At 42.7% G+C, this 18,647-nt stretch overlaps 1 long non-coding RNA gene across 1 annotated transcript in view; it reads left to right on the forward strand.

Annotated features, from left to right (window-relative positions):
* The first annotated feature begins 11,321 nt into the window (after positions 1 to 11,321).
* The window catches only part of LOC121087660, a 34,851-nt gene continuing 27,525 nt past the window's right edge, over positions 11,322 to 18,647 (forward strand). Inside the window, exon 1 of the long non-coding RNA XR_005827697.1 lies at positions 11,322 to 11,558. This is a non-coding gene — a long non-coding RNA (uncharacterized LOC121087660). The remainder of the gene's footprint in view (positions 11,559 to 18,647) is intronic.

The following is an 18,647-nucleotide window of genomic DNA, read 5'->3' on the forward strand; positions in this document are numbered from 1 at the left end:
ATTTTTCTACCCCTTTAGGATATATTTATTGTTATAACACTCGTGAGTGTATTTATTGTTACCTGACAATTCCTGTATTCTAATACATGGATATAGTGTGTTTTATAGCTTCATTTCCAGCTCGTTCACTGCTTCCTGATGAGACTTTTAGAGTTGGTCCAATAGAAAATGAACTTGGTTTCTAAATGGTGCGGATACGTGACTGCTTTATTGAGACCCAGTTTAAGAAAAGAGGTATGAGCTGGCAAATCTACCAGAGAGCTGGACTTATTCTGGGGAAAAGCAGTAGTGTTTTGGCACAAAATCAGCAGGAGATTTGCTGCAAGCGGCTGGTGACCTTCTCTTTTTCCTTTAAATCTTGATCTCAGCTGAGCATTTGTAGCTGTGCTATGTCTGGAGGGTGGAGGGAGGGATGTTGTACTGTCTACAGTCTGCGCAGCAGTGTGCAGCATCATGTCAAAATCAAGATGGACTTGATAACTCTAATTAGTATTATCTCCCTATAGCATGCTGCCAAGGATGTTGGTAAGATGCTGTGTGGGTTGGCAAGGTGGCAAAATAACAAACGGCAATTGGCAAGAAAAATAGAAACAACCCCTTTAAAGGGCACGTTCCACGTTTTTCCTGTGTCTCAAGCATTAGAGATATTGAGCTTATATTTTAGACTGGAGATTAAGTATGGAAAATCCATGGCACTTAGATCTTGCTACAAATTAATCTATTCACCAGGCAGAAAGTTTTAAAGTGAGTTGAGGCTTGAGGTGTCATGCTGATCTCTGCAAGCAAGAACAAAGTCACAGCGGCTGTACTGTCACATGCAGCCCATCATGCCTCTGACAGCTCACTGCAACAGGAACAGATAGGTGGCAAATTTTAATGACCTGTTAATATAACTGGCCACATTTATATAAATGCTAGGAACATTGATGTCTCCTGCAGCATGTTCCTGAGGTGTCTGGGGTTTTGTACCAAGTGTGTTGAGATTGTTAGATGTGTCGCATGGTATTTTCTGGTTTGGGTGATGTGCAGAGGGAGGGAAAAGGAAGGATGCAAGATAAATGTACTAGGGAAACTTTAGAATATTTAGCTGCGTTTGCCTGAACTGGACTTGTCTTAGGGGTAACATGAAGGCCATAAAATTCTTGCCATAATAACCTTGAAACTATAAAGTCACACAGCTGAATGAAGTCTGTATGCAAAAGATCTCTGTGAATTGAAACCAGCCTTACTCCACTGTCTCTCTTTGAGAAGCTATGGTTAGATATATGGCCACTCCATTGACATCTGTTTTAATGGGAAAAGTGTAATTTAATGACATGAAATTAATTTTAGCTCGTGGGAGAAAGTAAGGATTTTTCCCACCTATTTTCCTTTTAGTGAAGAGGGTGGCACCAGGAGGGATCTCCCCCCCCCCATCCCCCCCCGCCAGGTATTGCCAATGACACTTCAGAAATATGATTTCTTTTAAAGGCATGTATCTGAGCTTTCCAGGAGTTTATTCCATAGCAGCTGCATCCAAGGATTAAGAGACCTCCTGTGAGAGACACAGAGAGTCCAGAGTTATGAAACACAAGGTTTCTGAGAAGGGTTAAGGCCCTGGTTGCTCACCACCCACGCCTGCATCACCATCCATATTGCCCCACTGTCCTCTGGCATAAAATCAGTTGGGAGCCCACTTGCCATGCCTCGGCTGTGCCAGCAAGGAGCTTGTTCACCATCTACCCATCAGGATGACTTGTGTGGGATGCTTTCTCCATGAAATGTCCTAACTCTGCCTGTGGGTTGTCACCCTGCCTTGACATTTTAAAGTGGTTTAGCTCTGCTGTCTCACAGTGAATTCCTCTTTCTGCTGGTGCTGTTGACAAGCTGCCTTCTGCACAACTCTGCATCTCCATAAATCTTTTTAGGAGTCAGATTTAGCGATCAGTAACAGCTCCCTAGCAAAGCTGACTGCCACTGGCTCCTTGCAGAGCCCACATTTACCCTGTGCACCGGGGGTGGAAGCTGCCACGACACTGCAGGGCAGGGAGGGACCAGTAAGAACTGCAGATGTCGGTATGACTTCAGGTACGTCCCTTGCCAGCCCTTCCTGTCAGCTGGAAAATAGAAATAATACTGCTGCCATACAGAGGTTTTCTGAGAAATGTCTCCTCTTTTCAGAAATTGAGTTTTACTTAGTCTTATTAATAAAATTAGCTAAAGTAGATAGACAAAAGCTAATGGGTATCCCTGGCATGAATAGAATTATGTGTTTTGGTGATGCTGAGCACTCAACAGCTCAGTCCAATCACTTGCATAGAATAAGAAGGGCTGATCTTAACTGCTTACACCACAGCTAAAGAAACAGATACTGGATATGCTCAGGAAGCCTTTATTAAAGAAAACAAAACCAAAAAAAAACCCCAGGAAAATTGGGAAAGCTATAAATACAAGAGAAGTTTGCCTGTAATTTCTGTTTAAACAAACTTTTTATTTCCTTCCCATTACTGGTATTAAGGGTTTTAATAACGACACGGATCAGCATTGTAGTCACTGGCGATTTCCAGCTGGCACCTGTCCCATGGGGATCTCAATGTCCTCTCCATCTTCCTAACCTGTGGTACATGGCTGCGGTACCAATACAGCTGGTGGGAGCTGCAGCTGCAGTGCCTGAATTACTCTGCTAGAAAAGTATACATGGTGGGATCGCAGCTGGACAGCCCTCCACCTACTCTGCCCATATGCTTTTAAGGTGCATTTGCTCCCATCGTGTTTGTAAATCAGGTGGATGGTATTTATAGGGCAGTATCTAACCAGGTACTTTCCAAAGCAGGAACTGAAAGTAAGCATATGGTAACCTGTAAGTATAAATTTATTATCTATTTGGAAAGGGGCAATAGTCTTACTAGACTGATAGAAAGAGAAAGGGGTTTCTTCCAGAAGAAAAGGCCTTGGGTCTTTGGGGTTTTTTTGGAAGGATGAGGACCAAAAGGAAAAGAGTAGGTCCTTCTCTTTCATGTGTGTTTCCTTATGGAATGGGGAAATGCTGACGTTTAACAGAAAGGTCAGAATTTTATACCCAAACCCAGTGCTTTCTTCAGTTTATTTATTTACTGAAAACAATAGCTATACATCAAAAAACATTCTTGGTAGAAATGTGTCTTTGGATATCATCTCACAGGAGACATAGGAGATAGAAATGAAAAATTCTTTTACCAACTGCGTTTTATTTTTTAACTTCATAGGAGGTTGTGCTTTAAAGAAAGCTTTGACTGGTACTAAAACAGAAAATATTTTCGTTAAAAACAAAAAAAAAAAATGTGAGAGTAAAAGAAAACAAACCTTAGAAAAAGCCTTAAAAATAAAAGATTACTTTCTTTTTGATGGTTTCTGTGGGCCCATTTCATGTCCGTGTCCTTTGGACATTTCAGCTGAGTGAGGCTGGCATGGAGGCTGGCAAAGATCAGTTCGTGGTTGTGTCTCGCATCGCACAGTGCTGTGCTGTGAATCACATGTGAGTGAGGCTGGCGAGGTTCATCACTGGGCTAATCAGAAGGGAAAAGTGCCACACGGCTGAGATAAATAAGCATGGCAGAGCAAATTTTGACAGTTATGCCAAAGTGATTTGAATTAGGCAAACCTTTGATGTCTACAAAGCTGTACTTGATATCCTGGTGGGAGCAGGTTTTCCCATTATACGTTCATTTAATAATTTTATACTCTAGGTTGGGCAGAAAAAACACCAAAATGGTTTTTTGACAGACTCATATGCTTGCTTCTGAATTCCCAGGGAATGCAGAGATCTAACCAGACAGAACCCTGAAGAATAATTGACACTGAACGGTGACTCTTCCTTGCTTACTTCTTTATTACTTAGGTGTGGGTTTGTGTGAAAAAGGTTCATGTTTGAAAAGTTATTCCAAATCCTTACTCAAGTTGCAATGCATAATAAATACAAAATATAAAATGTGGTTTAAATCTTCAAATGGTGCAAGGCATTTACTGCTTTGAACGGATGGAAGAGATGTAAGTGCAAATAATAATCTGTGAGGAAGGTCAACACAGAGGAGGCAAAGTACATTTTTAATTTACACGCTTATGTAGCTTGTGGCAGGTGTTGAAACCGGCATCACTGGTGAAGGGAAAACACAAAAGATACAGGAAGATGTCTGGCTTTATCAGTTTTAAGTCACGCACTTGAAAACAATACCATGTGAAATGAAGAGACATAATGTAGAGAATTTCATACTTCAGCAAGAATGCTCCTACCCTGCTGATTAGCTGACATTTGCGGTCAATTATTTCCCAAAGGTAATGGCAGTTTTATAATTAGGCCCTCAGTTAGCGATGCCTTTCTGCTCATGCCTCACCCCGTACAGATTTGCAGCGCGGACGTTTTCAGTTGTGGGTGTGCTGTTTGACACGCACCGACCACAAGGAACTGGAGTAAAGGCAGAACTGGGATTAGTCCCAGTGTGTTTGTTTCAGTGTGTTTGTTTAGCACCGAGGAGTTTTTGAATCAAGCTTCCACTTCAGTGAATTCTTCAGGGTCATGAAGTGTTCATTAGATGAATGGGAATATGTATATCTGCAAGAAGACCTTTGTCACCCTGGGATAAAGCATGATCATGTTGCCTGGGGACACAACAGGAATGGCCTCGTGCCTCCTGGCTCTCCCACTGTGCCGAGCGCTCACTGGGAGCAGCAAGAAGTGCTGGCCAAGAAAGGCTTTTCTCATCAGTCAACATTTTCATAATTTCAGATCTTTTCCTGACAGCAAATTACTTTTGCGGAGCAAAACCTTGCTTTCCAGTGCCACCGAACAGAAATGGGTTGGGAGGTCTTAAGTGCAGGGTGCCTGGCACCGCGGTGCTCCTCTCTGGCATGGAGTTGGTAGTGGCAGTGTAACATGGAGCTCATCAAAGTGACCTTTCCCTCTGGTCGCCCTTACAAATGCTGTTGCCTGCCAGAGTCCCAATATCAGTATCTTCTTCAACGAAAGTAGGAATAGCTTAGTGAAGTTTTCTGCGGGGTATTTCTCACTGTGCCCAAACAAGACCCTTTCCCCTAGCTAGGGCATGCCATTCCTGCGCAGCGGGAGGTCTGTGCGTCATAATCTGCAGTGGCAGGGAAGCTGCTGGGACTTCACTGACCAACATCAGAAGTAAGGTCTTAAATGCAGTATCATGCAATGCCATCCTGGTGAAGCTCATGGTAAGTGGAAAAACATAAAAGAGGGAAATAGTGAATGATTTCCTTTGTTTTCATCCCATAGCAGATTTTCAGAAAAACTCAAAAATATGGTTGGGGTTTTTTTTCTCAAATGGTATGTTAAGGTATGGCAAAAATGTGAGTGTGCAGAGATAAGTTATTGGGACATTTTCTCTACATTTGCATGTATAGATATACATATAAATGTGTATAACTATTTCTGCACAAGCATGCAAATATATAGATACATATGCATGTGCTTGTGTGGATATATACACATATATGTATATTCATGCATACACCCAAGAAAATAAATTCCCATTGCCTTTCTCTTGTTTAATAATAATACTGAAATACTGGCATTCAACAATCTAAATCCTCAAACGTGTTGAAGAAAGGTAGATTTTAATGGTGTTAAATGAACCATTTAGCACAGAGGGCCTCTCACCTTCAGTGGCACACTTCTCAAAATGAAATCCAATGTTCAGATACAATAATAAAAAGAAGAAAAACAATATTACCTGTTTAAAGAGAATATAAAAATCCAATTAAGTTCTGAATTTTAATTTTCTTGCAAGCATGGGTTTGTTGCTCTGTGAAAAGAATGAAAATGTGTATGACATTCTGTGTGTTATCTACATAATCCAGAGGCTAGAATATCCTATCATGCTTATTTTGTCTAGTGATGATAAAACTAAACAGTTTTAACTGAATTTCCTGTAAATGAGCAAATAATCAAAAATGAACATCTTTATATTCTGATCTTTCATTAATTTATGTATAAATGCTGTTATAAAGAGATTAGCTTTTATGAAAGAGAATGAATTTTGCCTGGATTCTGACAGCAGTGACGGGCTGTAGCAGATGAAGTGCTGTGGGTGGAAGAAAGCTGAGGCGGTCACTCACTTCTGAATTGTGAATTCAACAAAAGAGAAGAAAGGAAGCTCTGCAATCAAGAGGCCCATATGGCACCAGCCATTGATATGCAGACGCAGAGCATTGTGCCCAAGTGTCACTACCCTCTTGTCCCTAAATGCGGCGGATCAGTCATGGCCATTTGCTAAGCTGTGTGTAGAACATGAATTGGTGGCACATGTTGAGGGGTGGCAGAATGAAAAGGTGGCAACCTGAGGGTGCAGGAGAGAGCCAGTGGGGCAGGAGGAATTTGCTTCTGTTCCAGCCATGGCTGGGGCAATAATGTCAGTGCAGTAAACTCTTTCTTCCCTTTGCCACTGACTAATCCTGCCTTTCTTTCTTTCCTTAGATTTGCTTTATTTGGACTAAACAACAGAGAAAAACACCTGTACCTGGACTGTAAGTATCCAAATCGGCAATTATATTTGTACCTATATAAGACTGTCACCGACCAGTCTTGCTTAGCCAAGAGAATGTCCTAGGGATAAAGCAACAGCAAAATATACCTCACTGCCATTGTGCCTCTGCAGCCTGGCATTGTCCAGCCGTGCCACACTCTGTATCTGTGCTCTTGCCCTCCAAGGAGCATTGCCTTTTCCAGAGTGAACCAGCAGATATTTGACCAAATTGGTAACTGGGTAGAACACAATGTGCCTGGGTAAGTGCAGAGGAGTAGACAGTATATCCAGGCTGGTGTAAATCAGGTTACTCTCAGACAGTAACTTTTTGTATGGTTTATAAAGATAATTTAAAACAGGCAAAGGCAAAATGTCCAAACCCACATTATTTTAACAGACCTTTGTGCCTAATGGTGCAATTAAGGACTCAGACAAAGGAGTCTATTGAGTATTGAGAAAGACTGGAAATTCTTGGTGTCTGATTTTTTTAATACCAGTCTTTGTAATGGTGGGTACCCAGTCTGAAGAGTATCCAGCCTTCCAATGTCTGCGAAATCTGTTCCTTCTGAAATAGTCAGAGAGGCTGTTTACACAATCTCCAGGTTTTGATATTAGATCCAGAAGAAATTATTAAATTGTTCATGTGACCTAAAATTCTACAGAAAACAGGGCTGTAAAGTGCCAGATTTGCCTGTTGACAGGAAGCAGCTTTATCTGGTTTCCCATGTTTTTACAAGCTATATGTACTGCTCCTGGCCTTTAATCTCACCACAGATTGGCATAGAATCATAGAATCATGTAGGTTGGAAAAGGCCTTTGAGACCATCAGGTCCAACAATTAACCCAGCACTGCCAAGCTGAACCATGTCCCTAAACATTTCCTCAACACCTCCAGGGATGGTGACTCCACTGCCTCCCTGGTGGCTTATTCCGACGCTTGATCATTTGAACTGTTTGTTATGTTGCAGCACTACAGCAGGGATGGGAACGGCATTGCCGACATCCAGATTCTTCTGTGCTTCACAAAGTCATGCACCCTGTTCTGCATTTCTGCAAGTTCAGAAAGGTGGCAACTTCTATGCCTCTTCATGTCCTGTAAAGTAATTAAAGGACAGCCATCTAAGTTTTAGATGGAAGTAAAAAACTAATCTTGTAGTTATTTTTCTGTATCCAAGATTATTTTTATATTATTAAAATTGTCACTATGGTGGTCCTACAGCAGGTTTCTTGTTGAAGGTTATGTTGCCTGTAAAAATAAAAACAATTAATTGTAAGTGTTTGCAGACATATAATACAAAACACTTTCAAAATGACAAAGTTAACACTTTATGATTTTAACCTTGTTTCATTCAAAGCCTCAAAAACAATCTCAGGGCCCCATCTCAGTTTCTCACAAGCAGTTTGTTATGCCAGAAACGTCACCTTCACTGTCTTATATTAAACCACCAGGTGTTGTTCAGCCTTTTTATATTAACCTCCTTCATGTCTCTTCAAATTTGGCCCAGTGTCCGCAGCATGTGAAAATTAGCCACACATGTTTATAAACATACTACAAATCTGTTTTCTTATTCATAAAAATAAAGATAAAGGAAGTCTGAAAAGCTGTGATGAAGCGGATACCATTTCCCCCAATACTTCAGGGCTTTTCTTTCCTGCACACACTCTTGTCCCTCGGAGTGGTGCATCGCAGCAAACCCAACTGGTGCAGTCAGTAAGCAGAGCTGCTTTGCAAGCACTTCCCTGCTATTTATGCTGCTGGAATTTAAGGGCTTGATCATGCCCACATTTTAAAAGCCAAACACTGAATTCAATCAGCAAAAGATTAAGCAGTGCCAGTGCTTTCCGATACTGCTAAAAAAAATAAGAAATAATCAATCATAGCGTATGAGTTATTTGTGTTTGAATATTGAATCCCAAAGGGGTGGTAGGTATTTTTTGTAATCCTGTGGAGATGGAGTAAATGGTTATGAATAGCACAGTGGCAGAACAGGATTGATTACTAAGCTCCAGTCTGTTAAAAACACCTCAGTTTGCCAAAAGGTCTTGCAGCAGGACTCGTCTATGTACTCTCTTTCTTCTAAGCCCAAACTCAAGTACGGCACAGAAACAAAAAGGCCTGGAAGGATTTCAGAAGAGCTGTTTGCTGTGTGCTGCCTCACATACTGTTTTTGCTACAGAAACTGCAAGTCCCTCCACTGTTTGTGACACAGTTTGTACAAATGGCATCTCATCCCGAGCCCTTGCTCTGCGATCTTAATGGTCCTTTCCAAGAAAGAGCTCTAATAGTTCATTGAAATTGTGTTTAGTCTGCAGGCCCCCTGGAGCTATTATGAATGCAATTAACGTCTGCAGATCAGGACAAAAATGGGAAGGACTCTATGCTGTATTGACTTAATATATCATAATGGCTCTGTCTGGGCCTGAACGGGCTATTATTCATCCAAAGGGCTTGGTGCATGCCACAGTTGCACAGTGCAGCTTTTGACATGGCTGGAGGTCCTGTGGGAAGGACGTGCCTCCTAGAACAATAAACAGGAGGCTGACCCCAGCTAACGGTGCTGGAAGCTGTGGTCCATTTCCCCATAAACCTTTGTGGGCTTCTGGTTTTAAAAGCCATATGAGAGGTCTGTGGGCAAAACCAGCTCATAGTGCATTGCCAGCTCTGTTCGTTTGCTGGTCCTGGTCTACCCATTCCTTGCTGGCTCCTGGACCCATCGCTGCCCACAGGGAGAGATTTCTGTTGCTTCTACAGATGCTCACAGATGCCATGCAGAAGGCAAAGACCCCAGGGTGAGGCAGACCTGCTGGCATCTCAGCCCTCCTGGTATGGGCCAAGGCTAGTTGTCTGGGATCTCTCTCTAATAGTCTGGCACCTCTGGAGTGCTTTACCCTCACCTCAGACCCTTGGGACCAGCTGCTGAGATGTACATTTCGCTGCTGATGGAGCAGCCATTTCACTGTGTCCTGGTTGCAGTTGGGATAGAGTTAATTTTCTTCCTAGTAGCTGGTATAATGCTGTGTTTTTCGATTTAGCACAAGGATAATGTTGATAGCACACTGATGTTTTAGCTGTTACTAAGTAGTGTTTGCCCTCAGTCAAGGACTTTCCAGTTTCCCATGTGCTGCCAGTGAGCAGGTGCCCAAGAAGCTGGGAGGGAGCAGAGCCAGGACAGCTGACCCGAACTGGCCAAAGGGGTGTTCCATACCATAGAGCATCATGTGCAGGACATGAACTGGGAGGAGATGACTGGGAGGAGCTGATCACTGCTGAGGGTCTGGCTGGGTATTGGCAGCAGGGGGTGAGCAGTTGTGTTGTGCATCACTTGTTTTTCTTGGGGTTTATTCTTTTCTCTCTCTCTTTGTTATTTCCATTTTCTTCATAATCTATTATTATTATTGTTGTTGTTGTTATTTTACTCTATTTAGATTATTAAACTTTCTTATCTCAGCCCGTGGGTCTTGCTTTTTTCTGATTCTCTCCTCAACCTACCGGGGCAGGAGGAGTGGGCCAGCAGCTCCCTGGTACCCAGTTGCCGGCTGGGGTTCAACTACGACACACTGTCATGTGTTTTGATTTCATGCTGTGCAGTAAATGCAGGGCGCTTCAGGAACCGTGATTATTTTCAACCAGGGAAGCCTGATTTCAATCACGTATTTTCCTGATTTTACACAATGAACACTAAAGCAAACAGATAAGCAAATCTATGTTTTATCTTACAGACTCTCCCAAGCGCCTGAGGCAGTTTCAGGTCCAGTGGCTGAGGTTAGGCTAGATTAAGCACTGCTGAAATGCAGAGTAGGCAGGGAACAGCTTCCCTTCTGAAGTCCTGGCACTGCAGCTGGCTGTGCAAGTGGAAATCCTTTTAAATGTCAGAGAAATCTTTTCTTTTGGAAGCTCCATCATCTGTGTTATCTGTTCTTTTAACCTCTCTATCCATTCGTTCAGCACTGGAGTTTCAGTGTCACAAAATGTTCTCCCAGTCCAGTTCAGGTGTCAGATTTTAAATATCACCTTCTGAGTTCTGCTATTGATTGTTAGTTGCCTTTTTTTTTAATATATTTTTTTTAATCAAACTGGGATTAGATGCATGTAAACTGCAATGTGTTCATATGTAGTACAAACTCAAGAAAAATAAGAGAGGTTCATTCAATGCATTGCCTTTTACAGATGACCTATCTCTAATCATGGTGCTGCTTTTGATATGAAAATGCATATGTAACTCTAACATTGATACAGCTGCACTTCAAAGAAAAATGAAGGAATCTGAGGTCTTTGGTGCTCTTCAGATTTACACTATTTCAGGACCAAGTGCTATAAACATCTGTTTATATGGGAGCGTGATTACAAAAGAAATCTTTTCCATGTGAGTATACGCTTTTTTAATGTCACTGCAATGTATTTTCACTTTAATGATATCATTCCATTATTTAGGCAGAAATTCTGGAATTTATTTCAAATGGGTCACATAATTCCCTGATCCTAACATACCTAAAAATATATTTGTAACACTCAGCTTTGTGTGCAACTTCAATCTTAGCATTAAGCTAACCTATCTCAGAGCTCGGCACATCCCTAGGTGAGTGCACGCTGACGCATTTTTAACTTTTGTGAAGAACCCTTATTTTTCCTTACCAAATACAGAGGCAGGCTTCCCACAGAAGTTTTGATCAGAAATGGATGTGTCAGCTGTTATCTCCAAACTTGCACAGTTGCAATCACAACTGCTTGTGTGTGCCAGAAGAGATTGGAATATTTACAGCTTTTCAGTGCAGCCGGACGGAAACAATTACAAGTGAATACAAACTTGTATTTGTTTGTATTTGAAAAGTCGCATATACAAATATATGGAAAACCCACAAATAATATGCACATTCTGTCTTACAGATAAACAAGATGCCAACAGGAGCAAGCAGAAAATGTGTTTGCAAGTAGAAAGCATTATTAAAGAGGCAGAATATAAAACTGTATAGAAGCAGAGGGCAAGGCAAGTGTCTCGAGCAGAAGCCATGGTAGCAGCTTTTCCGTTCCAGGACTGATGTTTCAAGTTTGTGAAGGTGAGTCCGCTCGAACAGTTCTGGCTGCTCTGGGCTGGGAGGAAGCTGTATTTACCCTGTGTGCGTGGCACTTTTTCACTGAGGCAGATGAAGCCAGGAAGAAGGTTTTGTTTTGAAGGAGAAATACACCACATTTTTTTGCGAAGTCTGATAGGAATACGATCAATTAAATTGATGCTGCAAGCAGGATGAATGGGTCTAAATGGAGACCAAATTTTGCTTATAAGGGTATGATACCAGGTGTGGGGGTGATCTTTAGGTTTTGGGACTCCTTGTCACCATCTTTACTGCAAGTTCATATATCCTCTTCTCCTTATTCCTGAAATTGTGCTATTGAGTGCATCATCATATGGCTGACCAGGTCATATTCCTTCATGAGCAGAGTAAATACCTGCATTTCTTCTTACAATGCTTACAAAGTCTGAATTGTTAAGTTTTATTCTTGCTAGGTTTTCTTTGTCTGTATGCTTCTTGGCAAATCAATGCTCAAAGGAGCAACCTGTGTATCTCTGACTTACATGCAGTTCCAGCTGAATGGCACTAGGCTTCTAGCAGAAGGATTGAAAGAACAAAGAAAAAGGTTCATTTAATTTACCTTGAGGGATAGTTCATTTTTCAAATAGAGACAATTTGAAAAACACAAAGTACTATGCCAATATCTTAGTCACTCTCAAAAATAAAATTAAGTCTTTCTTGGTAGGAAAATAAATGTCAATGCTATGTACATTTGCATCCAGCAGCAATTCTGCAGCTAATTTTGTAGTAATTGATACGCTGCTTTATTGCTTTATTATGAGTGTTGAAGCATTAAATATTCAGGTCCAAGCCAGACTTGGCGTAACGCCAAAGTGGGCATTTGCCACGTACTAGCAGGCTGACCAGTAGACAACAATAATCAGGGCTGGCACAGAGCTTAAACATTGATGTCCACTGCTGGCCTGAATACAGTTCAGAATATTATGGGCCAGAAATACTAGCTTACATACAGGGCTGCTTAATGAAATGAAGAACTGACCTGAACAATATAAAACAGATTAGAAAAGAAGCTGCCCTCCAACCAAGAGGCCATTAAGTAGTTGATAAATGGATGTTTCTATGAGTAGGATTTCAGGATGCTAAATTCAAACCAATGTCTTTTTTTGGGTGATGCTGATAAGTATCTTTATTATGTATGAAAGTGACTGTGAGAGTAACTTGTGAAAAGTGCATAATAGGTTATCTGTCTATTAAAAGGACATGTCTAGGTAGGCTTCATTCAGACATGCGAGAATTCTTTTTAAAATGCAGAACTACACCATCAGCTGGGGTAAAGAGGATTATTTTCAATGTCTGTCCTAATATACATGCACCGAACATTGCTGTTGTGCTGCAGGGGTGCACAGTAGGCGGTACAGTTGTGGCCACAGCTCCAGGAATCACTCACTCTAAAATGAGAAAACAACAGTACTACTGGCATGACTCTAAAGAAATTACAGATACCAAAAGTGCAATAGGAAAAGGAAGCAGAAGAGTGTTTGCTGTTCTGGATAAGCTGTATCCAGACATATTTATATTTAAGCCAACAGCTAGTTGTTACAATGACTCTTTCACGTGTAGAAACTGCCTGCCTTGCATAGAATTTTCCAGACTAGAGCTCCTGGGCACTGCTGCTGTAGTGGCTGGACAGAACATATTTTCTACACACGCTGCTGCTTTAGTGGTTCTTTGTTGGTGTGCTCTGTACCTGTTACCTGGTTGTGCAACGCTCTCTCTGCCTGTAGTATTTGCTCCGTCCACTTATGGCTCCTACAAGGCAATTCGCATGTTTATTCCTGTTTGTACTGCTGGGAATGAGGACTAATTGCTATCAGAGGATCTCATTACTCTTTCCGGAGCACATCAGCTGGACATCCTAGACTCCATTACCTAATGAAACCACCTGCTGATGAACTAATCTTTTTATGTTAACAAGATGGCTTTATAGTGACACTCCTACTGCAATTACAGTGACAGGCTTGGCGTGTTTAATGTTGGGATTGGAAAGGCACTGGGGCACTTGCTGAAGTCTTTCCTCAAGTAAGCACAAAGTGAAGGGCAGTGAGGTATTTTCCTTGCAGGACAGAGAAGGACACAGGAAGGGTGATGTGTGCTTTGGGCATAGGGGGACGCTTGACTCCAGCTAGGCTTGGCAGAGGGGACCACTTGGCCAGGCACCACTCAAAACACTTCCACTTGATTCCTGCTCTGAACTGACCCAGGCTGGAGGCTGTTTCTTCCCACAGACTGCAGGTGAGCCTTCCACGCTGCAAAGCTTTTGGGAACCTTCCTTGTGATCTCTGGCTTCAGGAACAGGGACTCTGTAGCTAAAAAATTACATCCATGGAACCTCCCTGAAACCTGGACCAACATAAGGATGGCCCATGGCGTTTTGCTTCACTTGAAATGTGTTCTTCACCAATTCACGTAATTTCCCTTTTTTTAAGTTAGCAGAGCCTCTTCAGCTTTCTGCAGCAAGCAGGTGTTTCTCCATATTTCCAGTCTGTGAACTTAAAGAAATTCTAAAATAATTTGTCATTTTATAAATAAGTTAGACAAGCTGTCATCACAAATCTGTCACCGTGCAGACAGGTGCAAACATGCGCAGTATGCAGAGAGAGACACTGACACCGAGATCAGAATAAAGGCCATCTAAAAGCAATTACATTCCCAGGTATTAAGCAAACACAATTATTTAAATTGCTAGTAAAAAATTGTTGATAAAATAGATAATTAAAAAAGATTGACCTGAAAGCTGATTTTAAATTATTCCATAATGTGCATATAACTCATAAAATTGCTCTCTCATGACCCAGCCTCCATTAAAAAGAAATTTCACCTAGGAAAAAAATTACATATGCAGCACACGGTGATTAAAATAAATACATATTCTCTCAAATGCTGGAAATGATGTGAGGAACTGTATTAAAAACTGGGAATGCATTAGAACTACATTGCAAACTGTAGTGTGGTCTGTCATTTTAATAAATCACACTCAAGAGGCACTGAAATAGAAAGTATGACAATACCTTAGACCACAGAAATAGTAGATGACCTATCGTATGTAGATATATAAAAGCTGTAGATATATATAAGCTGAAAAAAGACTGGAAAAGATCATAGAATCATAGAATTGTTAAGGTTGGAAAAGACTTTTAAGATCATCAAGTCCAATCATCAAGCCAACACTCCCAAGCCCACCACTAAACCATGGCCCTAAGTGTCACATCTACAGGTCTTTTAAATCCTCCAGGGACGGTGACTCCACCACTTCCATGGGCAGCCTGCGCCAATGCTTGACAGCCCTTTCGGTGAAGACATTTTTCCCAATTTCCAACCTAAACATCCCCTGGCGCAGCCCAAGGCCGTTTGCTCTTGCCCTGTCGCTTGTTCCCTGGGTGCAGAGACCGACCCCCCCTGCCCACAGCCCCTGTCAGGCAGCTGGAGGGAGCGATCAGGTCCCACCCGAGCCCCCTGCTCTCCAGGATGACCCCCCCCAGCTCCCCCAGCCGCTCCCCACAGGGCTTGTGCCCCAGCCCCTTCCCCAGCCCCTGCCCGGCTCTGGACACTCCAGCCCCTCCACGTCCCCCTGGCAGTGAGGGGCCACAGCTGAGCCCAGGGTTCGAGGGGCGGCCGCACCTGTGCCCAGTGCAGGGGGATGGGCACTGCCCTGGCCCTGCTGGCCACGCTGGTTCGGGTACCAGCCAGGATGCTGCTGGCCACCTTGGCCACCCGGGCACACGGCTCCTGCCCAGCGGCTGTTGGCCAGCCCCCCAAGGCCCTTTCCCTCTGGGCAGTTCCCAGCCCCCTGCCCCAGCCCGCAGCGCTGCGGGGGCTGCTGTGACCCACGGGCAGGAGCTGATGCTTCTCCTTGTTGAACTTCATACAGTTGGCCTTGTCCCATTGATCCATCCTATCCAAGGTAATGTAGATGCTAATATAATCGGGAAATTTGTGTTTCTCATCCTAATTACAGTGGCTCCTAAATAACAATGAGGGTCCTATCATGCCACGAGCACATAGTTCAAGAGATAGCAGCTGCTGTGGTGAGATTGCATTTACACTAGAGTAGACAGAAAAGAGGCAAAGAGAAAAAGGGCAAGTATTGCAGCACAGACAGATTAAAGGCCAGATTTCCAAATATGTTTAGTGCATCTTGATGAGGGAGGTGGAAACCTAGAGCAAAGGGTGTCTCAGATGCCCTTTGTGACCTGCCAAGGTCGTGGAAGTCTCATGCAAAGATGAGAAGCAGACGTTGGCGACCTGAGGCCAAATTTTGTGTCCTTAGCACTGGGAGACTGGTGGGCGTGTGGCCACGTGACTGAGCTGGACACATCTGGTATCAATTGTAATTGCTGGAAAAGAAAAGCAGCTCTTTGGCTTTGCAGTTGGCACTGCTCTCTGCTTCTGTGGCAGGCCAGCTCGTGGATGGCTCACAAGTATGGTTTGTTTGTGCAGTGCTCTCCTAAAGAAGATAATCTCTTAGTGCCTCTGTTGTAGGATGTTGCTTCTAAGTTAGTTTTAATGGCTTGATGCTCAGCTGGAGTAAAGCAACTTCACTGCTGAGACAGTGAAACTACGGCCATTTATGCCCAGTTCTATTGCTCCTGATCTTCTTGGTCATGGTTGATGTTTTCTCAGTACCTATGGTCAAATGTATGCATTGGCAACACCAGCACCAAATAAAAACTAAATTAATTTTGACCTGTGGCTATCCATATATACAAAATTCAGAGAAACTGGTTGAAGAGATGGATAGCACCAAAGGATGTTTTTTTTAAGCAAATCTTTCAAGACTGCAGTTTTAATAACGTGTAGCTCTGCCAGTCTCATTGCAGAAACATGAGAGCACCCGCTTTCAATTTAAAGTGCTCTTCTCCACACGTAGCACTTCTCTGAACCTGTCACTTCTCAGGAGGCTCTTTCTCAGGCAGTCTGCATTTTAAATCAAGCAGTTATGACACTTTTCACTGCAAAAGGGGACAAATTAGTGAAAGCAGCATATATAGAAACTTGGTTAGGATAACTACTGAACAACAGTAACCAGGGTTCCTGGGAAATAACTAACTGCCTCAGATTTTTGCAGTGACCATCCATAGAAAAAAGAAAGTCATGTAGGAGTGAAACAGCTCACTGGCTTTGGTGCCTACAGTAATGAGTCACAAAATGGTGCAGACTGAGATCATTAATCCTGGATTTATTGACAAGTTTGAAAGCCCAGGTAGACCTTCTTGAGAAATTCAGCTGAGACTGCAATCTGCTCCCATGTCTATAATACTCTTGAAGACCTCTGCAATTTCAGACATGTTTGTTTTCTCATGATGTCTTTCAGACAGAGCGATAGGAGTAGTTCCATTTTTGTCAAGGGGATGTTGAAGCTCAGAGGTAGCTATGCTGAATTATGGCTTGAAGCCAAATTTTCATCAATTTACCTGCATGTCCCTTCTTTCCCACGTGCAGAAAACTGGACTTGCAGACTGGACACTGCTAATTTTGTGTTGCAGGTTTTTTAGATGCGTTCAGGCAGAACCTGTGACTTAGGGAGCAGCAGTGGAACAAAGTGGTTAGGAAGGAGCTTTTTTACTGAGCTGGTCTCAGAGTCCAATTTTCGCATCTGAGTCTTATGATAGGAGATCGAAGTCCCTCATTAGGGGACTGTATCCAATATTTAATACGCTTAGTGTCCACTACATATGCCTACAAGATAGCCTGGTTTCTGCAAAAAGCAACATCCAGGCTCCTTTTGGCACCTAATGAAGGGACAGAATGAGTGTTTTTAAGACTTCATTTTCTATGCCATTACATGGTAGTGAAGCAGGACTGACTTCAGTAGTTACGCTGTCATACAAACAGCCTGTCAAAAGCAGAATCAGTCTCCTATACTTTACATGAGGGGATACAGGAATATCCTTATTAATGCATCTGTCTTTCAAAGACTATCCTGTGATATCCTGCACTATCATCTTTGAAACATCTTGGACTTGGGGAATGCTAAAACTTAGGATATGAGCACGCACTATTACTCTGTAAGTTGCATGGGAACTGATTAACCTATCAATCTCTATTATTCAGCTCCTAGAAATGAGACACATACTTCTCCTGGGGATTTACCTGGAGTGAGATCAAAAGGAAACTGCTTTCTCCCTTTCCTGCATGAAGATTCAAAATTTGTTTTGACTAGTGATGTTAAAAATAAATAAATATCTGAAGTGACCTGAATAACTTGAGCAATTCCCTGGTGATTAAGGCGGGAAGCGTTTGAAACATGAAAAGTTGCACCCGTGTTCAAATGAGAGAAGTCCTAGTTAATTATTTAGAGCAGCCGAAAGCTCATCAAAAATTTAACCAAGATTTATTTCTCCTTGATTGTGCAGGCACCACAATGTGCAGAAATGGAGGCTTTAACTCTGTTAAATGAAACTCTTGAGTTTTCGCCTCCCAGCGTGGCAGTGCTGGCTCGGTGGGGCCAGCACAGCCTTTTCTCCTGTCCCCCCCTCTTCCCCAAGCACCTACTGAAAATTGCCTTTGAACTGCTGGTGATGCACGTTAGTAAGGTGGATTTAAATAGCATATCCAGGCAATTAAATAGCTTACAGCAGCTGGACTGCTGCCATGGGGGAGCTGCGTTGGCCCACAGCAGACTGGAGCTGTGGCTTTTCAAGGCTACGAGTACCATTATACTGGGATAGGGGCTGCGCCGAGTGGCATCTCCATTTCTCCTCTTGGGACTCTATTTTTTTGTTTGTTTGTTTGTTTCTTCCATTGACCCTTAGTTCCCAGACCTGAGAAGTCGGAGCCTTGCAGCACACAGACTATTTAAAATCCCATGGTGCCTGAAGCATCCCCGGCCCAAGGTGCACAGCGCTGCAGGGGGCTCCGCACCCAGACCCCTGCCTGCACTGGTGAGCACCCACAGACTGCAGGTCTGTGCTCCCTTAAAAAAACAGTGCTGCAAACTGGGAGCTGTTTTTAAGCAATTTAGCTCACATCTCACCGATTTTGTGCGTGCTGCCTCAGAGCTAGGTCTGGGCCATTGCCCTTTTCTTTGAAGTCCATTGCGTCTGTGATTTTCTT

This window comes from Falco naumanni, chromosome 4 (genome assembly GCF_017639655.2).
Source record: "Falco naumanni isolate bFalNau1 chromosome 4, bFalNau1.pat, whole genome shotgun sequence".
Classification (NCBI taxonomy): Eukaryota; Metazoa; Chordata; class Aves; order Falconiformes; family Falconidae; genus Falco; species Falco naumanni.